The sequence below is a fragment of the Zalophus californianus genome, chromosome X (genome assembly GCF_009762305.2).
Source record: "Zalophus californianus isolate mZalCal1 chromosome X, mZalCal1.pri.v2, whole genome shotgun sequence".
Taxonomy (NCBI): domain Eukaryota; kingdom Metazoa; phylum Chordata; class Mammalia; order Carnivora; family Otariidae; genus Zalophus; species Zalophus californianus.
In genome coordinates, this window is record NC_045612.1 from 28,581,032 (window position 1) to 28,604,367 (window position 23,336).

Consider the following 23,336-nt stretch of genomic DNA (forward strand, 5'->3'; position numbering starts at 1 on the left):
AATGATGTAATGTATGGTGATTAACATAACAATAAAATTTTTTTAACAGAGGAGATAATGCAAGAATCCCATACCCACAGATTCATAGAAAGGGTAGGAAGATTTCACCCACATCCTTCTATGCCCCATGACAGTAACAACTCAGTGCCAAAAGAAGTCACCTCTGCCATGATTTCCCCTGTGCAGGAAATAAAGAGAAGAAAAGAAAAGAGAAGACTCATATAAAATAATAGAAGTGAAAAAGGAGACATTCAAATGGTTGCCTCAGAATTAAAATTTATCATAAGGAACTATTTTAAACAATTATATATTGGGGGCACCTGGGTGGCTCAGCCATTAAGCATCCGCCCTTGGCTCAGGTCATGATCCCAGGGTGCTGGGATCGAGCCCCACATCAGGCTCCCTGCTCAGTGGGGAGCCTGCTTCTCCCTCTCCCACTCCCCCTGCTTGTGTTCCTGCTCTCACTATCTCTCTGTCAAAATAAATAAATAAAATCTTTTAAAAAATTAAATATCAATAAATTTGATAACCTAGGAAAGATGAATAAATTCCTAGAAGCATACAACTTACCACAACTGAATAAAGAAGAAATAGAAAGCCTGAACAGACCAATAACACATAAGGGGATTGAGTCCATAATAAAAATCCTAACAATGAAGAAAAACACACCACCAGAGGACATCAAGGTAAATTCTACTGAATTCTATTCTTTTATTTTTTTTAAAGACTTTATTTTTAAAGTAATCTCTACACATAATGTGGGGTTTGAACTTACAACCCCAGGATCACCAGCTGCATGCTCTACTGACTAAGCCAGCTAAGCACCCCTAAATATTCTTAAACTTTCCCAAAAAACAGAAGAGGGAAGCCTCTCAAACTCATTTACAGAGACCAGACACTCAATGATAGTAAAGCCAGACAAAGACACTTACAAGAATACCACAGGCAAATAATTTAGATGAACATACATGCAAATATCCTCGATTAAGTATGTTCAAACCAAACTCAAATGCACATTAAAGGGAGTAAGCACTATGACCAAGTATGATTTATCCCTGGCATGCAAGTATAGTTCGACATACACAAATAAATAACTATAACAGATTACATTAACAAAATGAAGGATAAAATTACACAATCATCATAATAGATGCAGAAAAAGCATTTGACAAAATTCCAAATAAATTCATGACAAAAACTGTCAATAAAATAGGTATGAAAGGAACTTACTTCAACTTAATGGGGGCCATATATGGAAATCCCAGAGGTAACGTCATAATCAATGGGGAAAACCTGAAAGCTTTTCCTCTGAGATTTGGAAAAATATAAAGACACCATCCTAACCAATTTTACACAACATAGTACTAGAAGCTCTAGCTAAGCAATCAGATGAGAAAATGAGATAAAAGTCATCTGATTCAGAAAAAAGAAAGTAAAATTATCTTTTTGCAGATAGTACAATCACATATGCAGAAAACCCTAAAGACTCAACAACAACAACAAAAATTCTTATAATAAATGAAAGTAGTAAATTTTCAGGATACATAACCAACATAAAAATCAGTGGTATTATATACACAATGATCTATCCAAAAAGCAAATTAAGAAACAATTTCATTTACAAGAGCAATAACAATCAAATACTTAGTGATAAACTTAATCAAATAGGTAAAAGAATTGTATATTGAAAATTATAGAAAATTTATGTAGAAAATTAAAGAAGGCACAGACAAATGGAAAGACATACTATGTTATGGATTGGAAGAGTTAATATTGTTAAAATACAAATAGTACCCAAGTGATCAGCATATTCAATGCAATTCTTATCAAAATCCCAGTGACATTCTTTACAGAAATAGAAAAAAAATCTTATAATCATATGGAACCACAAAAGAGCCCAAAAAGCCAAAGTAAAACAATGTTGAAAAGGAAGAACAGAACTAGAGGTATCATATATGTCAAACTATCTTACAAAGCTATACTAATCAAAACAGTATGGTATAGAGGAGTTTAGATGGCAGAGGAGCAGGGGGACCCTAAGCTTGCCTCATTCCCTCAACATCTAGATAAATATCAAATCATTCTGAACACACAAGAAATTTAACTGAAGACTTAGAGAAAAAAACTGCATGGCTACAAGTACAAAAACGACCACCTCAGGGAAGGTAGGAACTGTAAAGAGTGGATTTGGGGGAGATAAGAACTGTGGGTGCTGTGGAGGGGAGGGAGCCCAGCATGTGGAGACTACCAGAAATTATTACAAGCAGCAGAATGCAAAATCTGAAGTTTTAGTAGTCCATGCTTAGCAGGCTTAGCACTGCTTCTCTGGGGAAGGAGGGTGGAGTCCTGGGAGTAGTCATCTTGGTCTGAGGATAACCCTGGGTCTCACGGTGAAAAACAGTTCCCCTGCTTGGAGTGCATTTGGAGAGGGGACACAACAGAAGACTAGCAGTACCAACATGGTACACTGTTCCTAAGCATAGGAAGAGGGAAGCTGGCTAGGGTCAGTGAACCTGGGTGCTTGCTTTCTCCTGTACTTTACCATAAACTCTGAACAGTTGCAGGTTGCGCGGACGCTTCTTGGGGACAAACCAGCAAACAGGGAAAGTGCGGTGAGACCCTCACCAGAGGATCAACAAGGGCCCAACCACGCAAGTCCCTAAAATTTGGAGTTTTGAAACCCAACTGCGGACCTGAGATAAAACACTAGAGTACTGTGCCCCTTGGTAGGTGGGCGGCTCGGATACAGGGTAAAGGCAGGGATCTGACAGAAGCTGGGGACACGAGAAGGGTGATTGTTTGCTCTCCTCTGAGGACTTCTTGAAGAGTAGCAGGCAAGAACTCTCCCCTCACGGAGGAGTGAACAGCTATGAAGCAATTTTTGCCCCACCCATCAGCACAACAAGCCAATGGTGAGCTAAACAATGCCACTAAGTGGAGACTGGAGCTGCTTACACCAGGCCCCGACCCCCTGCACCCTGCAGGTGCATATCCACTAAGGCAAGTGGGCCTGAGAATCAGTGCAACAGGTCATGGCACCAGAAGATCAGCACAAACCCCTTGCATGCCCCAAGCCTACTGATAATAGAATGCTGCAAAGTCTCAGTGCTAGGGGAAATAGGATCTACCTTGCTTTTAATTTTTATTTCTATTTTTTAATGTAACATAATATAATATAATATAATTAATATAATAGAGTATAATAACTATAATATAATATAATATAATATAATATAATATAATATAATAACTTACTGGATCTATCTTCCTTTAACAAGCAGACCAAACATACCTAGGATCTAGCTTCTTTTTATTTGATTTTACATTTTTTATTATATATATTTTTAAGTTATGTTTATTACTTTTTATTTATTATATATTTCTTTTTTTATTTTTACTTTTTAATTTGTTGGATCTAGCTTCTTTTAACAAGTGGGATTTATATCTGGGCTGCAGGGGTGGTTTAATATTTACAAATCAATGTGCTACACCAAATTAATAAAAGAAAAGAAAAGAACCATATGATCCTCTAAATAGATGCAGAAAAAGCATCTGACAGAATACAGAATCCATTCATGATAAAAACCTTCAAGAAAGTAGGTATAGATGGAACATACCTCAACAACATAAAGGCCATATATGAAACACCCACAGTTAATATCCTCAATGGGGAAAAACTGATTGTTTTTCCTCTGTGGTCAGGAACAAGATAGGAATGTCCATTCTCACTACTGTTATTGAACATAGTACTGGAAGTCTTAGCCTCAGCAATCAGTCAACAAGAAATAAAAGGCATCTAAATCATCATGGAAGAAGTCAAACCTTCACTATTTGCAGATGACATGATGCTCTGTGTAGAAAACCCAAAAGCCTCCACCAAAAAATTGCCAGAACTGATACATGAATTCAGCAATGTCGCAGGATATAAAATCAACATACAGAAATCTGTTACACTTCTCTACACCAATAATGAAGAAGCAGAAAAAGAAATCAAGGAATTGATCCCATTTACTATTGCACCAACAACCATAAGATACCTAGGAATAAACATAATCAAAGGTAAAAGATTGGTAGAAAACTATGAAGCAGCAGAAAAAGAAATCAAGGAATTGATTCCATTTACAATTGCACCAAAAACCATAAGATACCTAGGAATAAACCTAGCCAAAGAGGTGAGAGATTGGTAGAAAATTTTCACTTATGAAAGAAATTGAACAGGACACTAAGAAATAGAAAAACATTCCATGCTCATGGATTGGAAGGACAAACACAGTCAAAATGTCTATACTACCAAAAGCAATCTACACACTTAACATAATCCCTATCAAAACCACCAGCACTTTTCACAGAGCTAGAATGAAAAATCCTGAAATTTTTATGGAACTACAGAAGAGCCCAAATAACCAAAGAAATCCTGAAAAAGAAAAGCAAAGCTGTAGGCATCACAATTCCAGATTTCAAGTGTTATTACAAAGCTGTCATCATCAAGACAGTATGGTACTGGCACAGAAACAGACACATAGATCAATGGAACAGAACAGAGAACCCAGAAATGGACCCACACTATATGGTCAACTAATCTTTGACAAAGCAGGAAAGAATATCCAATGGAAAAAAGACAGTCTCTTCAACCAATGGTGTGGAGAAAACTGGACAGCAACATGCAGAAGAATGAAATTGAACCACTTCCTTAAACCATACATCAAAATAAATTCCAAATGGATGAAAGACCTAAATGTGAGATAGGAAACCATCAAAATTCTAGAGGAGAACACAGGCAGCAACTTCTTTGCCCATGGTGGTAGCAAGTTATTATACACATCATTGGAGGCGAGGGAAACAAAAGCAAAAATGAACTATTGGGATTTCCTCAAGATAAAAAGCTTCTGCACAGCAAAGGAAACAATCAACAAAACTAAAGGCAGCCTACGGAATGGAAGAAGATATTTGCAATTGACATATTTGATAAAGGGTTAATATCCAAAATCTATAAAGAACTTATCAAACTCAAAACCCCAAAAACCAAATAATCCAGTTAAAAAATGGGCAGAAGGGGTTCCTGGGTGGCTCAGTCTGTTAAGCGTCTGCCTTCGGCTCAGGTCATGATCCCAGGGTCCTGGGATTGAGTCCCACATCAGATTCCCGGCTCAGTGAGGAGTCTGCTTCTCACTCTTCTTCTGCCCCTCCCCACTGCTCATTCTCTCTCTCTTTCATGCTCTCTCTCAAATAAATAAATAAAATTAAAAAAAAAAGAAATGGGCAAAAGTCATGAACAGACATTTTTCCAAAGACATCCAGATGGCTAATAGACACATGAAAATATGCTCAAGACCATTCATCCTCAGGGAAATACAAATTAAAACCATGATTAGATACCACCTCACACCTGTAAGAATGGCTAAAATTAACAACACAAGAAACAACAGGTGTTGGCAAGGTTGTGGAGTAAGGTGAACCCTCTTGCACTGTTGGTAGGAATGCAAACTGATGCTGCCATTCTGGAAAACAGTATAGAGTTTCCTCAAAAAGTTAAAAATAGAACTACCCTATGATCCAATAATTGCACTACTAGGCATTTACCCAAAGGATACATAAAAATTCAAAGGGATACATGCACCCCCATGGTTATAACAGCATTATCAACTATAGCCAAAATATGGAAAGAGGCCAAATGTCTATTAACTGATGAATGGATAAAGAAGATGTGGTATATATACACAATGGAATATTACTCAGCCATCAAAAAGAAAGAAATCTTGCCATTTGCAATGACATGGATGGAGCTAGAGTGTACTACGCTAAGCAAAATAAGTCAGTCAGAGAAAGACAAATATATGATTTCACTCATATGTAGAACTTAAAACAAAACAGATGAACACATGGGAAGGATGAAAAAAGAGAGACAGAGAAGGAAACAAATCATAAGAGACTTAAGGATAGAGACCAAACTGAGGGTTAATGGAGGGAGGTGGGTGGGGGATGGACTAGATGGGTGATGGGTTTTTTTTTTAAGATTTATTTATTTATTTATTCATGAGAGACAGGGAGAGGCAGAGGCAGAGGGAGAAGCAGGCTCCCCACAGAGCAGGGAGCTGGATGCAGGACTCAATCTCAGGACTCTGAGATCATGACCTGAGCCGAAGGCAGACACCTAACTAACTGAGCCACCCAGGTGCCCCTGGGTGATGGGTTTTAAGGAGGGCACTTGTTATAATGAGCACTGGGTATTGTATGTAAGGGATGATTCACTGAATTCTACTCCTGAAACCAATATTTCACTGTATGTTAACTAACTTGAATTTAAAAAAACATTTGAAGAAAAAATAAATAAATAAAACTTTTTCTTTAAAAATAATTGTATGGTACTGACCTAGAAATAGACACATAGAATAATAGAACAGAAATTAATGACCACAAATAAACTCTTAAATATATGGTTAACTAATATTTGACAAGGGAGCCAAGAACATTCAATAGGGAAAGGAAAGTCTCTTCAGTAAATGATGCTAGGAAAACTGGATAACCATATGCAGAAAAATAAAGTTAGACCTTTAGATTACACCAGTCAAAAAATTAACTTGAAATGGACTGAAGACTAAAAGATAAAACCTGAAAGAGTAAAATTCCTCAAAAAAAACAGGAAAAAAATTCTTGACATTGGTCTTGGCAAAGATTTTGTGGATATGACACCAAAACCACAAGCATCAAAAGCAAAAACTAATAAATGGGGCCAAATCAAACTAAAAAGCTTTTGCATAACAAAATAATCAACAAAATGAAAAGGGAACCTATGAAATGGAAGAAAGTATTTGCAAATCATGTATCTGATAAGGGTTTAATGTCCAAAATATATAAACAACTCCTACAACTCAACAGCAAAAAAAATAAGCAACCTGAAAAAAGAGTGGAGGACCTTAGACATTTTTCCAAAGAAGACATACAAATAGCCATCAGGTACATGAAAAGTTGGTCAAATCATTAATCATCAGAAAAATGCAAATGAAAACCACAATGAGATACCACATCACACATGTTAGAATGGCAATCATCAAAAAGACAACAAATTTAAAGTTTTGGCATGGATGTGGGTAAAAGGAACTCTTGTACACTGCTGGTGAGAATGTAAGTTGGCACAGCCACTATAGAAAACATTATGGAGTTTTCTCAAAAAGTTAAAAATAGACATACCACCTGATCCAGGAATCCCACTTCTGGGTATATATCTAATAGATATCTGCCCTGACTCATGTCCCATGCTCATTGCAGCATTATTGGCAATAGGCAAGATGTGGAAACAACCTCAATGTTCATCAATGTATAAATGCATTTTAAAAAGTATGATTACTCACACACACACACGCTGGAATATTATTCAGCATTTAAAAAGGGAAATCTTCTCATCTGTGATAACATGGGTAAATTTGGAGGACATTAAGCTAAGTGAAATAAGCCAGGTGCAGAAACAAAAATACTGCATCATCTCACTTATGTGGAATCTAAAACAGTCAAAATTCATTTAAGGAACGAGTAGAATGGTGGTTGCCAGGTGTGGGGAAAGGGGAAATGGGGAGATGTTGGTCAAAGAGTACAAAGTTTCGATTATGCAAAATGAATAAGTTGTGGAGGTCTAATGTGCATCATGGTAACTCCAGAGACCTGGAGATCTTACGTACAGTTAACAATACTGTATTGTGTAAGTAAAACTTATTGACTAGATCTTAAGTGTTCCCAACACACATATACACACATATAGGAAAATGGTAATTATATGAAATAATGGTCATGTTAATTGGCTTGATTATGTTAATTATTTCACAATGTACTTTTATATCAACATTATTGTTGTACACCTTTAATATATTACCATTTTACTCCAGTATAGCTGGAAAAAGAAAAATATTCAGATTTACTAATTATAGGGTTTTTCAAATCAGAGATGAGTTATTGTTTTCTACTCATTATTTAAAAACTAGAATGAAAAAAACTAGAATGAGAACAATTATAGTATAGATACGTATACAAAGTATAGAGTATCCTTTTGTCACAAATTGTTCTGGCAATGTCAATGACAATTAAATATGCATATGCCCTATGATCCATTAAACTTTCCTTTGTGAATCAATCTTAAAGAAATAAAAGTGTTTTTCTGAAAGTGTATGTGCTCAAGAAATTTTATTTCAGCTTTGTTTTATTGTAAATTTTTAGGGGGGGTTGGGGGCCTGAACAAATGTCCATCAAAAGAGGTATCATTGAGCACCTTTACAGCACCTCTATGCTATGGAACATTATGCAAATATTATTAAGAACATGTTGTTCTTTATTTGTTTAAAACAAAGTGCAAAGACTTTATATAGTATGATCCTTGAAGCAGAAGGTATCTGTACCAGCTTATATCCCCCTAGCAACTCACTATTCGAGTAAATAATGATAGCATACTAATGTAAGCATCTGCAACTCTCCACCTGAGGGCTTTGCTTCATCTTCAGGTAGGGGAAGCCAGGAGTGCCTAAGTGGTAATGCCTGAGTTTTTAACTAATGATGGGTAATTGGAGGATAACTATCTCAGCTTCTTTGGCCTGTAGGGTGAGATATGCTCTGCACTGCCTCCACGAGTTCCCTAGCAGGTTTGAGTGTCAGTTTATTATAGTTGTAATGTATTAAATAATACACCTTTATTTGTTTCCTTTTTTCCCCTGACTCACGTCCTCCCTACCAGTACTTACTGGGGGCCCCTCCCAAAGGAAAAAAAAAAAAAACCTCTGTTCTTTTCTTTGGATCATGATCTACTCTTGAGGGAACACAACCTAGAACAATTCACTTTTTGTGCAAACCACTGAAATAAATCCCCACCCCATACGTGGTTTTGATGAGAAGAGTGTAGAGAATGGTATTTGTTTAATTCAAGTGGGTAGATATGAATTAGATCAGTATGTCAAAAGTCCCAAAGAGCACCCCCAGGTTTGAAGATTTGCTGGAAGGCCCCTGAGGACTTGGTATATAATATTACTTATGGCTATGTTTCATTATGGTGAAAGGATATAAAGCAAAATCAGCAAAGGAAAAAAGTCACAGGGGGCAAATTCCAGAGCAAAGCAGGCACAAGTCTTCTCTTGGTGGTGTCACACAGAACATGCTTAACTCCCCTAGCAGTGAGCTGTGAAAACACGTATGAAAAGTTGTCTACCAATAAGCTCATTAGAGACTTAGTGCCCAGGAATTTATTAGGGACTGATTACATTAGGCACTGTCTGTCCAGCCATACCAAAATTGCATATTCCCAGAAGTAAAGCAGGTGTTCCCCATAATCCACATTTTCATACAAACAGTGTAGGCACAATAAGCCACTTTTATCAGTTAGAATGATGGGAACCTTCTCCAAATCCAAGTTCTAAGATGATAGCCCAGGGCCAACCATTTAAACAGACCTCTTAAAGGATAACAAGTCTGCTATATTAACTATCTACACAAGCACAGAGTTTCATTAAGATTTAATTTATGCATTTTAAAAATTATTCTACTTGTTAAAATGAGTTCACGTGGCTTTTAAATTTAAAATATTAATAACATAACATAAATGGGAAATTCAGTTCAATAATAACATAAAACATATATTCACTCTAATACCCTCTCAAAATCCATTAAAATAACAGACTATGATAACAACTCCAATATCATGCTAAAAAGGAAAGCATCTCTGCAGCAAACAAAAAGAGAAGGTTACAAAAAAGATGAACAGATTAATAGCAAAATTTAGAAATGCTAAAGAACCTTCAATTTCACAAAGAGAGAGAGGGCCCCCACAAATAATAATTGCAGCTAGCAGAACCTGTATATAACTATAAGAAAAATCACAATAGGAACTGAAAGGAACACAGGTACTTTTCCCATGTAATTACAGAACAGTGAAAAAATTTCATTCCCTCTCTCTTACAGTAGTGGTTATCAATGTTTTGACCCCAGGATAAAAATAGGAGTAGAGCACTCTAAAACATGACTATTTACACAGGAAGAAGAGTAGCACTTTAATATCCTCTAAGCCACCATAAAGAACATGATTACCTAAATTCAGAAGACCAGGAAACTAAACTCTAAAGAAATTCTGGTAACTAAAACATGTACCCCAACAACTATCCAAGCTAAGGGTATCCTCTTAATTAAAGCCTGCATTCAAGACAAAAGAAAAGGGGATATCATTTATACCTAAGTAAAGTTACCAGTCAGATCAACATTTTTTGTGTGAATTCTAACCCCAACATGGGGCTCAAACTCACGACAGCCCGAGATCAAGTGTCTCATGCTCTGCGGACTGAGCCAGCCAGGAGCCGACAGTCTGATCAATCTTAACCACTGTAAATAGATATGAATATAAAATCAGTAATCATCAACAGTTGAAGAAACCCAACATCAAAATTCTGCAAATCGAACAGTGTAGGCAAACTTAATACAATAGTTTGTCTTTTCCTATTAATTAATACTAATATTGAAATTGAAACTTATAGGACGCCTGGGTAGCTCAGTCTGTTAAGTGTCTGCTTTTGGCTCAGGTCATGATCCCAGAGTCCTGGGATTAAGTCCCGCATCTGGCTCTTTGCTCAGCGGGGAACCTGTTTCTCCCTCTGCCTGCTGCAGAAATTTAAACCTAATTGTTGACTCTACATTTTATAATGCTGCATTTTCTCAAACCTCTGAAGCAGTCATTTTTTTTAAAAAAAAGATTTTATTTATTTATTTGTCAGAGTGTACAAGCAGGGGGAGTGGCAGAGGGAGAAGCTGGCTCCCCACTGAGCAAGGACCTCAATGCGGAACTCGATCCCAGGACCCTGGTATCATGCCCTGAGCTGAAGGCATACACTTAATGAATGGGCCACCCAGGCGTCCCTGAAGCAGTCATTTTTAATTTCTACAAATCTTATTGAAATAAAAACTCAAGATATTGCCTGAATAGCAGAATGACCCAAGCTGAAGATGAAATTAATAACTGCAAGTTTAAATTGAGATATTTTCCAGGAATCTAGTGTAAAAGTATAAAGAGATGAGAAGAAAAAAAGTAAGATAAATAAAATGGATATGATAATTCCAATATCCTTTCATTAGAGATAAAAATAGACTAGACATTGAAGAGGAGGAGGGAAATAAATAGTGCAAAATACATCTGAATAACAAAATGAATGTGTCAAAATGAGAAGTTTAAGAAGAAAATTTTTAAGTTTCAAAATCTGAAACATTGGGATGAAACTTTCAAATAATTAAAGGAAGTTGTTTTTTAATTCCAGAATGAAAATATTAAAGCAATCCTTAAAACAAGAATCAGATTAGACAATAGGGCAATATGTTCATAGTTCTATGGGAAATTTATTTTGATCCTATAAATGCCATACCCAGACATAATAAGAATTTTCTCAGCAAATGATGGAATAAGGAGAAAATACATAATTAAGGCTATAAAAGACTTGAAAAGCAAAATTAAAAATCTTGAACTTATGTGCACACATAGATTATTGTGTGTAAAAGCAGCAGAATATGCATTCTTCATAAGATGTTCATGAGACATTTATAAAAATTTAGTATATACTAGATTATAAGACAAATTTCATCAAAATTTCATATGACAAACATTGCAGAACACATTTTCTGAATGCACAGTATTTAAATTAAAAATTGATTTTTTTTAAATAGGCTCCACGCCCAGCATGGAGCCCAATGTGGGGCTTGAACTCATGACCCTGAGATCAAGACCTGAGCCAAGATCAAGAATTGGATACTTAACTGACTGAGCCACCCAAGAGTCCCATTAAGTTAAAAGTTCTTTTTTAGATGACTAGATAAGCATCATGTTTGAAAATTAAGAAGTCGAGTATATAACAGACATTAGAAAATATATTAAAATGATCAATAATGAAAACATAATATAACAAGTATGATTGGACATGAATAAAGCAATACAAAGAGGTTTTGTAATGTTGAATATCCATACTAGAAAGAGGGAAAGGCTGAAAATTAATTATGCGTATAAATTAATGCATATCAAGAAGTTTCAAAAGGAAAAATAAAATGACTTAGAGAAATGGAAAATAAAAGTAAGAAGTATAGGGCGCCTGGGTGGCTCAGTCGTTAAGCGTCTGCCTTCGGCTCAGGTCATGATCTCAGGGTCCTGGGATCGAGTCCCACATCGGGCTCCTTGCTCTGCAGGAAGCCTGCTTCTCCCTCTCCCACTCCCCCTGCTTGTGTTCCTGCTCTCGCTGTCTCTCTCTCTGTCAAATAAATAAATAAAATCTTTAAAAAAAAAAAAAAGCAAGAAGTATAGGAGCAGAAATTAATAAGAACAAAAAACAGATGCAACATTGATATATTCAAAAAAAGTGGGTTCTTTGAAAAGATCAATAAAAATTTATCCTCTGGCAAGGTTGAATGGAAAAATAAAAAAGGATGGAGGGCACAAATAATGAATGTCAGGAATTAAAGTTAACAAAATTAAAGATGGTTGTAGACATTAATAATTTAAAAGATAATATTAACTTTGTGCTAATATATTAGGAAAGTTAAATGAAATACATTTATAAAATAATAGAACAGAAATTTGAAAATCTGAATATATTAGTACTTTGAACAGGAAAAAAATGAAATTATATTAGTAATAAATCTTCCCACTAAGAAAATGTACCAAATAGTCACAAAGAAACAATTATAATATTAGGGAAATTCTTCCAGAACATAGAAGAGAGTACAAGCATCAACTCTTTTTACTAAGATAAATAATCTTGATCAAAAACCTATCAATGGCATTGTAATAAAGGAAAACTTAAAAGTCAATCATTCTCTTAAGCTTAAAAATCCCAAACAAAATGCAAACCAAATACAGTAACTTATGAAAGGTATACTACATAATACTGAGTTTATCTGAGCAATATAAGGTTGGTTTAATATTAATCAGGTAGTATAGTATTTACATTAGGCAATTAAAGGAGAAAATCACATGATAATTTTAAAATATGCAGAAAAACATCTGATAAAAACTAACATTTCATGTTAAAGCTTTGTAAACTAGGAGTAAAAGGAGCTACTCCTATTCTGATCAAAAAGATGTATAATCCCCACAACAACAAAAGCTACAACCAATGTCATACATAATGGTGAAAGTTTGAAGACTGATCTGCTACTCAACATTATAGCAGAAGTAATAACAAGAACATTAAGGCAGAAGAGAAAAATAAAATGAGAACAAGGGTGAGAAGACCATTCAATGAAAGAAAGGCTAGTCTTTTCAAGAAATGGTGCTGGGAAAATTGGATATTCACATGCAAAGGAATGAAGTTGGGCCCGTCCCTTACATGACATATAAAATTAACACAAAATAGATCAAGGGCCACAGACCTAAAATTATAAAACTTTTAGAAGAAAACATGGATAGATTTTCCGCTTAGTATCTCATATGGCTAAAATCAAAATACTGGCCATGGCTTCATTTCTCATCTGGGACTCAGGCTCCTCCGCAAGTTCACTTATTGTTGCAAGAATTCAAGTCCTTGTGGTTGTAGAATTGAGGTGTTCCATGTGCTATATTTTGATGACATGGGAATCCCTTCTTATTCAAGACAAATATAGTGTGTTGCATGTTATGCCTTCCTTTTCCATTTTTAAGGGCTCATGTGATTACATTTGGACCACCTGGGTACTTCAAGATAATATCATTATCCTGGGGGTCTGGTTATTAGGGAGTGGACATTTTGCAGGAAGGGAGTGTATTTCTGCCCACCACAATTGTATATGTAACAGAATAAAAAAGAATCAACTGATAAATATTTTAGTATTAATAAGGCAATTAGTTAAAAAGGCAATTCAGTAGGATTGTTAGCTACAAAATTAACTTTGAGTAATCAATGCCAGTCACCAAAAAATTAAAATATACCACTTGTAATGTCAAAATATGAAATATGTAAGAACAAATATACCTAAGCATTACAAGAAATCTGAGTCCAAGGTCATATATTTTATGATAATATTTATATGAAAATTCTAAAATAGGCAAATCCATAGAGACTGAAAAGTCAAATACTGATTCTCAGGAGATGGAAGGAATGGGGGATAGGCACTAACTTCTAGTGAGTATGGGTTCTTTATGGGGTAATGGAAATGTTCTGGAATTAGTGATGGGGGTTACACAACATAGTGAATATAGTAAAAACTGCTGAAGTGCACACTTTCAAATGTTAAATTATATGTTACATGAATTATATACCAATTTTTACAAATGCTATAGAAGTAAAGTCCAGATAGAAAAATGGCCAACACATGAAATGGAAAACCGTTTAGAAGATAAATAAGACACTATATTTGTTTTCAGGTTGACTATTAATTAACTATAGAGAACAAACATGATTATCAGAGCGGAGGTGGGTGGGGAATGGGTGAAATAAGTGATGAGGATTACAGAAAGCACTGATAAGGATGAGCAATAAGGAATGTACCGAATTATTGAATCATTATTGTACAATTAAAATTAATATAACACTGCATGTTAACTATACTGGAAATAAATTCTTAAAAAATTTAGAAAGACAGACCTAGAAATGAACATGAGAGGTTACAGGAAGAAGGTTATCATCTGCAAGCCTTGGAGAGTGGTCTCAGGGGAAAACAAACCTGCTGACACTTTGACCATGGACTTCTAGCTTGCAGAAATGTGACAAAATAAATTTTTATTGTTTAAACCAAAAAATAAAAAAAGAAAGAAAGTGGGGAGAGGATGTTTGCAATATACATACCTAACTAAGGATGTGTGTATTACATAAACAAACAAAAACTACAATGAACCATTAGGGAAAACCCTAAGTACAAATTTTAAATATGAGCTACATATTTTACTAGACTTCACAAAAGAGGAAATAACAATGACCAGTAAATATATGAAAACATCTTTAACTTCATTACTAATCAGACAAATTTCAATTAAAATCTCAATGTGACATTATTGCAGACACACCAGATTGGCAATTACCAAAACCTCTGATGATACCAGTTGTTGGTAAAATTGTGAAGCAATGGAGAATCTCATTTATGATGGGTCAGTGTAAGTTGCTTAACTACATTGGAAAATATTTTATCAGTACTACATACTAAATTTAAAAAATACTTGGCTTGTAATATGGCAATATCCTATCTAAGTATATAGAGTAGAATGACTCCTATGCATGTTCACCAGGCGGTATATTCTACTTGTTACAACTCTCATTGGAAGAAAAATTTCAAATATCTATCAAAAGTAGAATGAACAAATTAGGAGATACTCATACAATAGAATAGTACACAGTAATGCAAATGAAATAACTATAGTTACACATAATGATGTTTATTTCTCACAAACATAACGCAATAAATAAAATGAGTAATACAGTAGTATGGCTTGATTTGCATCAAGCCCAAAATTGAGAAAAAATATATTTATAGACTTTTATAAGTGGTAAAATTATAAAGAAAATTAAGGTAATAATAATTATCATAAATGTCAAAATGTTTAGTGTGGGAGAAAGGATAGATGTATGAGGGATTTCTGGGGTGTTGAAAGTGATGTATTCTTCTCACCTTGGAGATGGTTACACAGATTACACACACTTTATTATTATTTCTTACATTATGTTTTATGCACTGTGATTTAGGAAAACAGTGTCTCAAAATAAAAATTGATAATGCTAGAACAATTGATTTTTTGAGATCATGAAAAATGTCTATACCTACATCACAACATATGCAAAAAATCAACAGTAGGCTTAATAAATACTAAAATTATCTTTTATTTTTTTAAAGATTTTATTTATTTGAGAGAGAAAGCATGGACAAACAGGGGTGGGGTAAAGGGGCACAGGGAGAGGGACAGACTCCTTGCTGAGCAGGGAGCCCGATGCAGGGGCTAGATCCCAGGACCCTAAATACTTAAATTTTAGAAGCAAATATTTAATCCTGTAAAAGAAAACATAGGTGAGTCTCTGAAATTAGGTGAGGGAAGGATTTCTTATACAAGATAAAAATATTACAAATGTTTAAGGAAATCAATAATAAAAGTAAATACTCAGAATTGTTGACATTTCCTTGCTGTTTCCAATGTTCTTTTCACAAAATTTATTATTGATAAAGTAGTGCAGTCTTATGATTAGTGCACGCGCACACACACACACACACACACACACACACACACACACAACATTTACATTAAGACTTTCTTCCAACCCTATCCCAGTGTTTCCACTAACCATTTTCCTCTCCTGGTTCCAATATTTAACACCTGGAATATGTCTTTTTTTTTTTTTGATTAATTTAACAGTGTTTCCTCATGTAAATAAAGTAACTAAGAACATGCATTCTTATTTTCCTGTTTTTGCAGAAAACAGTATATTGCATATACCACTCTGCCCATTGATCATTTCACTAATGTTATCTCATGGAGCTAATTCTATATAAGTACTTAGAGTTCTTCCCTCACATTTTATAGCTGCTTAATATTCCCCTCTGATGTATTATAATTTATTTGTCTAGTCTTTATATTGATGGATGTTTGGGTTGTTTCCAACACTTCTACTGAAAATAATATGGTGGTCAATAACCTTGTACCCATGAAATACATGGATAAACTATAGATCAAAGATTTTATATATTTTCATTTTTGATATTGTCAAGTACCTGCCCTTAGCAATATATGAATGTGATTGTTTCTCCAAAACATCACCAAATGAGTATATGTCATTGTTGACATTCAAAAAACTGTTGTGAGAAATTACAACTTAACAAAGCTTAAATTTGCATTCCTGTTATGCGTGAAGTTGGGACTCTATTCACTTGTTTAAGGATCAACTATATTTCTATTACTGTGAAATACCACTTTGTGCCTTTTTCTCATTTATATTTTGAATTGTTGGTCTGTTTTTTGGTTTAATGTGGAAAGAAGACTTCATATGAGATCTATTCTTTTAACAATTTTGAAGTGTATACAATTGTTGATTATAAATACAAGCTTGTACGGCAGATCTCTTGAGCTTATTCATCTTGCTTGACTATGCCTGATGGTTAGTAACTTCCCATCTTTCCCTCCCTACAGCCTCTGGCAACCACCATTCTACTCATTGATGCTATGAATTTGACTAATTTAGAGACTTCACATAAATAGCATCACACACAATTTGTCTTTCTGCGACTGGCTATTTTACTTAGCATAATATTTTCCAAGTTGATTCATGTTGTGGCAAATCTCAGAATTTCCTTCTTTTTTTAAGTCTGACTAGTATTCAATTGTATGTGCATACCATGTTTTCTCTACCCATTCGTCTGTCAATGGACATTTATGTTGCTTCCACATTTTGGCTATGGGGAATAAAGTCATACCTAAAAAATATTGCAGGTTCTGTCCCAGACCACCACGATAAAGCAAATGTCACAATAAAGTCAAATTAATTTTTTCATTTCCTCTTGCATATAAAAATTGTGTTTGCACTATACTATAGTCTATTAAGTGTGCAATATGTCTAAAAAATGTACATATCTTAATTAAAAACTACTTTATTAATAAAAAATGCTAACCATTATCTGAGCTTTCAGTGAGATGTAATAACTGATCACAGATCACCATAAAGAATATAATGACAATAGAGTTAGAAATATTGTGGTAATTACCAAAATATCAGAGACAGGAAGTGAGCAAATACTACTGGAAAAATTGCACCAATAGACTCGCAGTACACAGGGATGCCAGAAGAATTCAATTTGCAAAATACCCATATCTGCTAAATACAACAAAGTTAAGCACAATAAAATGAGGCGTGTCTGTAGTGCTGCAATAAACATAGGAGTAACATTATCTCTGCAAGATTATGATTTCAATCCTTATGCCCAAATATCCAGAAGTGTAACTGCTGAATCAAGTGGTGGTTCTATTTTTAATTTTTTAAAGAACCTGTACACTGTTTTCCATAGTGGCTATACCATTTTGCACTCCCATCAACAGTATGCAAGGGATCCGATTTCCCCACACTTTTTTGCACATACCTGTCGGCCATTTGTATGTCTTCTTTACACAAATGTCCATTCAAGTCCTTGTGTCATTTATATTTTTTTAGAGAGGGAAACAGTGCACATATACATGCACAAGCAAGGGGGAAGGAGCAACAGGAGAGGGAGAGAGAGAATCTTAAGTAGGCTCCACGTCTAGCACAGCCCAGCATAACCCAGTGCAGCCCAGCATGGAGCCAATGCAGGGCTCGATCTCATGACCCTGAGATCATGACCTGAGCTGAAATCAAGAGCAGGACACTTAACCAGCTGAGCCACCCAGGTGCCCCCCTTGTGCCCTTGTGCTATTTTTAAATCAGGTCATTAGATTTCTTTTTAAAACTATTGAGTTTTGGGTGCCTGGGTGGCTCAGTCGTTAAGCGTCTGCCTTCGGCTCAGGTCATGATCCCAGGGTCCTGGGATCGAGTCCCGCATCGGGCTCCCTGCTCCACGGGAAGTCTGCTTCTCCCTCTCCCACTCCCCCTGCTGTGTTCCCTCTCTCGCGCTCTCTCTCTGTCAAATAAATAAAATACAATCTTTAAAACAAACGAACAAAAAAAACTATTGAGTTTTAGGAGTTCCTAATATATTTTGCATATTCAACCTTTATCAGATATATGGCTGGGAAATACTTCTTTTATCCATATTTTGCCTTTTCATTCTATTGACTGTTTCCATTGCTATGTAGAAGGTTTTACTTGTATCCACTTATTTTTATTTATGTTCCTTATGCTTATGATTTATGTCATATCCATGAAATCATTGCTAAATACAGTATCATGTAGATTTTCCCTTATGTTTTCTTCTAGGAGTTTTACAGTTTTGCATATTATATTTAGGTCTTTAATCCAATTTGAGTTGATATTTGTGTATGGTGAAATATAAGTGTCCAGTTTCATTCTTTTGCATGTAGATATCTAGTTTACACAACACCATTCACTGAAGGGATAATCCTTTCCCCATTGTGTATTCTTGGCACCCTTGTCAACAATCAGCTAACTGTAAATATATGTATTTATTTATGAGTTCTCCATTCTGTTCCATTGGTCTATATGTCTGTCTTTATGCCAATATCATATCATTTTGAGTACCATAGCTTTGTAATACATTTGGAATCAGAAAATGTGATACCTTGACCTTGTTCTTTTTTCTCAAAATTGAGTTGGCAATTTGTGGTTTCTTGTGGTTCAAAATGAATTTTGGAATTAGTATTTCTATTTCTGCAGAAAAATAATGTCATTGGAATTTTGATGGGACTGCACTGAATCTGTGAATCATTTTGGATAGTATGAACACTTGAACAATATTGTGTCTTCCCATATTATTCCAATATTATAATCATAATTATATAAGAAATTATAAAATTATAAAATTTCTTTCATCAATGTTTTGTAGTTTTCAATGTACAAGTATCTCACCTCCTTAAGTTTATTCCTTGGTATTTTATTCTTTTTGGCGATATTGTAAATGAGATTGTTTTCTTAATTTCTTTTTTACTTTGTTGCTATATATAAATGAAACTGATTTTTGTATGTTTGTACCTTACAACTTTATTGAATTTCTTTATTGTTATTTTTTTTAACTTTACTGAATTTTTTAATTTTATTTTATTATGTTATGTTAATTAGTTATTTTTTAAAAATTCTTTAGAGTTTTCTATATAAAAGAACATGTCACCTGCAAATAAGGGACACTTGTACTTCCTTCCTTTAAATTTTGATGCCTTTTATTTCTCTCTCTTGCCTAATTTCACTGGCTAAGAATTCTAGTACTATTTTAAATGAAGAGCAAGAATAGGCAACCTTCCTTTGTTCCTGACCTTAGAATAAAAGCTTCCAATTTTTAACCTGAGTATGATGTTAGCTACAGCCTTTTCAATATACACGGCCTTTATTGTGTTGAGGTACTTTCTTTCTAATCCTAGTTTGTTGAGGGTTTTTGTAATGAGGGGGTGTTGAATTTTTTCAAACAAGTTCTCTGCATCTATTGAGATGATCGTGTGATTTTTGTCCTCTATTAGTATTATGTATCACATTAATTGAATTTCATATGTTGAACCATCTTTGTGTCCCACAAATAAATCTCAATTGGTCATGATGTATAATCCCTCTAATGTGCTATTGGAGTTGGTTTACTAGTATTTTTTTGAGTGTTTCATTTATGTGCATCAAGGATATTGGCCTTAGTTTTCTTTCCTTGTAGTGGCTTTGTCTGCTTTAGCATCAAGGTAGTGCTGGATTCATACAATGAGTTTGGAAGTATCCCACCTTTTCTTCAATTTTTTTAAAAGATTTTGCAAAAGAATTGTATTATTATTTAAATATTTAGTAAGAATTCAACAGTGAAGCTATCTGACCCTGTGTTTTTATTTGTTGGTTGGTGTTTGATTTCAGATTCAATCTCAATACTGGTTATAGGTCTGTTCAGACTTTCCTCATGTATTATTTCCTCATGGTTTAGTCTTGGTAGGTTGTATGTTTCCAGGAATTAATCCATTTTTTCTAAGCTACTCAGTTTGTTGGTGTATAATTATTCACAGTCGTCTTCCACAATCCTTTGTATTAATCTGGCATCAATTGTAATGTCTATTCTTCATTTTGATTTTACTTGACTATTCTCTACTTTTTTCTTAAGGGTTTCTCAATTGTTCAAATTTTTTCTAAAACAAAAACACAAAACTACTCTGAGTTGCATTGATTTTCTTATATTGTTTCGTTCCATTTTCTATTATGTTTATTTCTGTTCTAATCTTTGTTATTTCATCCCTTCTGCTAGCTTTGGGCTTAGTTTTTCTTTTTCAAAGTCCTTGATGAATAAAGTTAGGTTGTTTTTTGAGATCTTTCTTCTATTTTAATGTAGGTTTTAATAAGTAACCACTTCCCTCTTAGAACTGCTTTTTCTGCATCTCATGTTTTGGTGTTATATTTTATTTTTATTTGTTTTGAGGTGTTTTGTAATTTCTTGTTTGATTCCTTTTTGAACGATTGTATTAGAACACAACATTTCAAGAATGTGATGTTTAATTGCCACATATTTGTAAATTTTTCAATTTTCACTCTACCACTTGGTAGTTTCATTCCATTGTGGTTAGAAATGGTAGTTGGTATGATTTCAGTCTTCTAAAATTTCTCTTTTTTTTAATTAAAAAACATAATCTCTACAATCAATTTGGGACTTGAACTCTCAACCCTGAGATCAAGAGTCGCATGCTGTACTGGCTGAGCCAGCCAGGTATCCCTTAAATATCTAAGAATTGTTTTATGATCTAATAACACATGATCTATCCTGGAGAAAGATCCATGCATACTTGAGAAGAATGTGTATTGTGGTGAAGAGTGGAAAGATCTCTATATGTCTGTTTGTTCCATTTGGTCTACAGTGTTACAAAAGTCCTCTATTTCTTTATTGAACTTCTGTCTGTATGTTCTGTCAGTTAATGATAGTGAGGTATTGATGTCACTTACTATTATCCTATAACTATTTCTCCCTTCAGTTCTGTCAGTGTTTGCTCTGATACTGGGGGCAAATATATAATTTTTATATCTTCTTAGTGTATTGACCCTTTATCATTTTGTAATGTCCATTTTGTTTCATGTGACATTTTTGACTAGTCTGATAAAATTACAGCCACCCCTGCTCTATTTGGTTACCATTTGCCTTCAATAATATCTTTTTTCATCCCTACACTTTCAGCCTATTATATACTTAAATCTAAGTGATTTTCTTGTAAATAGTATGTAGCTGGGTCTTGTATTTTAATCTTTTAAAATATTCAGCCATACAAAAGATTAAGAAAAAAGAAAATATTCAGCCATTCTGTCTTCAAATTAGATAATTAACTCAATTTACATTTAAATGAATTATTCTTATGGAATTATTTGCTATTGCCATTTTATTAATTGTTTTCTGTTAGTTTTTAAATTCTTTTTTCTGTCCTTTCCTCTCTTGTTTTCTTGTTTTGTGGATTTTTTGTATTAATCATTCCTTTCTCTTTTTCCTTTGTATAATTTCTAATCATATTTTGGTGGTTACCTTGGGACGTATATATAAATTCTTTGATAGTTATAACACTTTATTTTAAGTTGATAATGAGTTTAAGTTCATACAAATACACTACACTTTAATAGCTTCCCTTTCCGCAGTCTTTGTTATTGTAATAATTTACAACTTTATGTCTATTGATACCGTGTATCTTTAAACATATTTTTAGTTTTAGGTCTTCTAAAAAATGCTTTTGTCTTTTAATGTTTGTACAAGAATCAAAAGTGATTTACCCACCACTTAAGTAAGTATCTTTATGAGAGGCATTTCTAATTCTGTGTCAGGAAAACCACATAATTTCACCTCATTAAGGTCAGTTTTCTGGAGATTTATCTTTTTCCTTTGTATGGATCATCTTTATCTGATTCTTCATTTTCCTAAGCTGAATTGGTATCTGTGTATTAGAAAAAGAAGGCACCTCTTTCAGTCTTCATGAACTTGTCTACTACAGGAAAAGACACACACTAGTTGGCCTAACCAGAGTTTCTGGGGGCCTCTACCAACTCTTCCCATCCCCAGGGAAACACAGGTGGCTGCGGTTTTTGCTCACACCCTCTGTGCTAAGTCAAGGATGGGGTACAGCTATGATATCTACCAGCCCAGGCCACTATCTCCATTCTTCCCAGGTGGCTACAACCGTGCTGGATGCATCAGAGCTTCAAGAACAACAGGGACAGATGCTTGTTCTTCAGGCAGCCCTGGAGAAATTGGGACACTGGATGTACAAATCAAGCTTTTACCTTCCCAAGGGGGAGCTAAAAACTCAAATTTGGATTTCACTAACTCTGTGCTGATCAGATGGAGAATCAATGATACCAACACACAAGCTGCCACTCCCACTCTCCTCCTGAGTGGATAGATTTTAATCAGAGATTAAAAACTGATGAAACAGATGCTAGTTCTTAGGGCAGTCCTGGAGAAGTTGGGTTGTTGGACTTAGGGATCAATTTAGTCCCACCCAAGGACAAAGCTGAGAACTGGGATTTTTTTTGCCTGCTCACTTTAGGCAAAGCAGGAGACAAAAATCAATGGAATCTACCAACCCATGTGTCACTTCTATTCTTACACTGGTGATTAGACTGTGCTAGCCTTTTTAGAACTCCAAGACTGGCAAGACAGAAGCAATCATCTGAGAAACTATTCAAGAAAAGAAATAACATAAGATGCATGAATCAACTCTGTCCCTCACATTTATGAAGCTTGGACAAGTATAAAAATGATGGTTGATTACTCATAAACCATAGAAGCCAGAATAAAAGGGA